This window comes from Octopus bimaculoides, chromosome 1, assembly GCF_001194135.2.
Source record: "Octopus bimaculoides isolate UCB-OBI-ISO-001 chromosome 1, ASM119413v2, whole genome shotgun sequence".
Classification (NCBI taxonomy): domain Eukaryota; kingdom Metazoa; phylum Mollusca; class Cephalopoda; order Octopoda; family Octopodidae; genus Octopus; species Octopus bimaculoides.
In genome coordinates, this window is record NC_068981.1 from 78,404,456 (window position 1) to 78,408,760 (window position 4,305).

Sequence of the window (4,305 nt, forward strand, 5' to 3'; positions counted from 1 at the left end):
ATATATATATATATATATATATATATATATATATATATATATACACATATATGAGCTGTTACAACACTGGGTCCTATCAGTTTAGGTCTCAAAGGGCCCACAACTTTTGAACATGAGATCTTTGTGGTGTAGCTGTGAATGTTTGCAGGGAACATTTGGACAAATTTTTGTCTGAAGTACCAGATTGACTCATATTACAACAGGAAACACAAAGAAGAGCAGCTCTGTTCAGTTTGCTACTTCTCACCAGGAGCAGTTCTGGAAAGAAAGCAGAGAAATGAGTGTGAAATAAAACCACTCATACAAAAGGTAGTGTCCAGCATAGCTGCAGCCTTTGGCTGATACCAGTAAAAGTAATGTATACACACACACGCATACGTAAAAGCCAACCACACTTGTGTAGGCACGTTGACGGTGTTATGTGCGTATGCATTTTTCCTCTCAAAATTCCTACTGTAAAATCAGATTGTGTTCACTGTACTGATGTGAGTATATGTATGTATGTGTAAAAGTATATGCACACATGCATGCTAACATACACACAGATGTTTAGATGAGATGTACAAATGAGAGAAGAAAGTACTCAAAACACTGGGTAGATTTTATTCATTTGTTTATATAAGAAGCTGAAGGCACACTCATTGCTTGCACATTCTTCAAGATGACTAGTGAGAGATTTAGGTTCTAACCAGATAGAATTTGTTCACTTCTTTCTCTTAGCATCATTGATCAGTTTGTTGGCTGTGTGTGTACATGTGTGGCAACATAACAAAAATTCCTGCCATATTTAGATATTGTTGGTGTTGCTGTTTAGAAAGTGATGGATCTTTAGAGCATCAAGCAAAATGCCTTGCTGTATTTATTCCAGCTCTGTATATCCCCAGTTCAAATCCTACTAAGTTCAATTTCCCCTTTCATCCTTTCAGGCTCAGTAAAATAAATCTTTTCCCCTAAAATTTGCAGGCTTTGTGCCTGAATTAGAAGCAGAAGAAAATCAATATAGCTTAGTTCAATATCAGCCTTCATCCAACAGATCTATGATCAAAGGAAGTCTGACTATGATAATCCCACCTTTTTTGTATACTCAGTACTGCATTGCCTTTTCGTTTTTTAAGATAGATTTCTTTATTAGCCATGTAGTAGTAAGTAGGATGTCATTTAAAAGACATTTGGCAGTTGTTTCTCGTAGTTTTAGTGACAAAGCAAAAGTGGTTTCCTCATAGATTCATATATTTAAATGATGCGGCTGTTGTTTAATTAGCTTTGAGTGAGCTTTGATGTAGTAAAGCCTATGGCTGTAGGCAGACCTGCCTTCTTTTCCTTGTAATATCTAGACATAACATTACATACTATTTGTAAATGAGTGTCACCATCATACAAGCAATATCCTTCATTTGCTGTCCTCATTGAAAATATGTCCAGTCATTGTGCTGTTCATTGTTTGAAGAAATATTAGTTTGCTTTGAAACAGGTAAAAGTTGGTGACAAGAAGACAACTGGGCATAGTGGTTAGTGCAGGGGCTTAATGGGAAGGTTGATTTCAACAGGGGTAATGGAAAGTAGAGAAGCAAGTGGGTGGAAAAAGTACAAGACGAACCAGCTGCAAGGCCATAAAGTAGCAATAAAAAAGGAGAGAGAAATGATAAATGATACAGCATGTTTGGGAAGCAAAGGCTGGAGCATGTCTATTTGTAATTTAATGCCAATAAATGGCCTGTCTTTCGATGCTGCCCAGAATGTGTACATAGTAGTCATCCCATCCTAATTGTGGAAGTAATACTCCATTGTAGATCTCACTTGGACCTTGGAGATGTGTCAGCAGCTGTTGGAGGCTGGAATGTCCTCTGGCCCTGAAGAGTAGAGCTAGTCATGGGATGCAATCCAAGCTATGCTAAGGATGTGCTTTTGGCAGGAGAGAGCCTTAGTGATAATGAAGCTTAGCATATAGAGTCAGTGCAAGAGCTCCAGCTGAGTGTAGTACATGTTATATGGGTAACTTTGTATATACCAATTGTCTTCACTGCCTATTGTGGAGGCGCAGTGGCCCAGTGGTTAGGGCAGCGGACTTGCGGTCATAGGATCGCAATTTCGATTCCCAGACCGGGCGTTGTAAGTGTTTATTGAGCGAAAACACCTAAAGCTCCACGAGGCTCCAACAGGGGATGGTGGCGAACCCTGCTGTACTCTTCCACCACAACTTTCTCTCACTCTTACTTCCTGTTGTATCTGTAATTCAAAGGGTCAACCTTGTCACACTGTGTCACGCTGAATATCCCCGAGAACTACGTTAAGGATACACGTGTCTGTGGAGTGCTCAGCCACTTGCATGTTAATTTCACAAGCAGGCTGTTCCGTTGATCGGATCAGCTGGAACCCTCGACGTCATAAGCGACGGAGTGCCAACAACAATAGAAATTTCTATATCTCTTCCATCTTGGTATTATCACTAAACCTGAACAAACTGAGTCAATACCTATGTAGATAAGAGACAATGTGAGCTTTGAAATATAATAATGTAAAAGAAAAGAGGTCAAAAGCAAAGATTTAACTGTATTTATATAAGAAGACAAATGTAGAAAGATATAAAAGGAAAATTAAGGCAAAATATTATAAGGAAAATGTCAAATAGATTTACATGTGTGTCTATGACTAAGATTAATTATTCAAAAAATACAAAAAAATATTTTAACTAGTTGTAGAAGTTTTTCTACATAACAAAGGCAAAAAAACACCACAGTGAAAAGAATTGTTTAAAATAAATAGAATTTACTTATCACACTAATTTTAATTGTGTTTTAATTTGAGGAGTAACATTTGGTAAAGCAAGTCTGAAGCAAAATGATATCTACATTACAAAAAGAAAATATAAAACTACTGAAAAAAAAAATCTATAACTGTCTAGACAGACAAAGTAAGTAAAATGGTATTGGAAAAATTTAGAACTAAATAGATTTATACCTCTCATTGTGTAATTCAGGATAAATGTTTTCAACTGCATAAACATATACAAAGTTGTTTCAACTATATACACACACACACACACACACACTTAATGTGTGTGTGTATATGTATATATATATATATATATATATATATGATGTACACAAACCTATTATGAGCTAGCTTCATTTACATATGTGCATATATATATATATATATATATATATACAGCTTAATGTTTTTATTTTTTTTATTGAAAACAGGTTAAGAAAATAATTTTGAGTATTTTGTAACTCATTCACACACCTATATCAACACCAGTTTATGTGTGTGTGTTTTTACATTTGCATAGGTTAGATAGCTTTTGTCCAACACAATGAATTTCTGTTTGTTATAGTTTCATATCATCCCATGTCATCACCTTTATGATGTTCAGTATTCTGGAAGACCTCGTCTACATTATTTTCTCCAGTCATCCTCTTTCAGATGTTCCTTTCTCTTATTCTATATGGCACTTCACACAACTATTATCCTTCATACATGTATTATGTCTAAACCAATGCCATGACTGATTTCTCTTACTCCAGTTATGTCCATGTTTGCCTATGTCTATTGGTCTTTGGTTAAAGAGACAATTCCTTTATTTATAACTGAAATAATGACTTCCTGAACTGTTTATGTCCTGTTCTTACTCTAGCTATAGTGCCACCACACCTCTCACCTTCATTGCTGATTAGATCACCAAGATAACAGAATTTGTCAACTACTTCTCACAAAACTAAACAATTTGAACAAAAATAATTCTGTGGGTGATATTACTGCTATCTAGTTCTGGGCATCTGCTTCTTACAACAAAAGCAACTTGTTATAATGACACATTAATGTTATCAAATGATACTGTTTTCAAAGCTAGCAGGAGCTTCACATGCTCGAGTTATATTTTTTTGCCAAAAACAGGAACCATCCTAAAGTGAACACAATAATTCAAAGATAGGTTGATCCATTCGGGAAAGGCTTTGATCAAGGTTTTCCTGGTGTGGTTGTACTGACCATCATTCCCAGTCCTTTTTCTCAAAAAAATTGGTTCTCTGGAATTTTCTCCCACAAACAAGCGCATGAGTAGCTGTGTGGTAAGTAGCTTGCTTACCAACCACATGGTTCCGGGTTCAGTCCCACTGCGTGGCACCTTGGGCAAGTGTCTTCTACTATATCCTCGGGCCGACCAAAGCCTTGTGAGTGGATTTGGTAGACGGAAACTGAAAGATGCCCATCATATATATGTACATATATATATATGTATGTGTGTTTGTGTGTCTGTGTTTGTCCCCCCACCATCGCTTGACAACCGATGCTGGTGTGTTTACA

General features: G+C 36.5%; 1 protein-coding gene across 5 annotated transcripts in view; it reads left to right on the top strand.

Moving 5' to 3' along the window:
- Positions 1-4,305, top strand: part of LOC106871456 (protein sidekick-1) — a 648,066-nt gene that overhangs the window by 430,193 nt on the left and 213,568 nt on the right. The gene's annotated exons all lie outside the window — the stretch shown is intronic.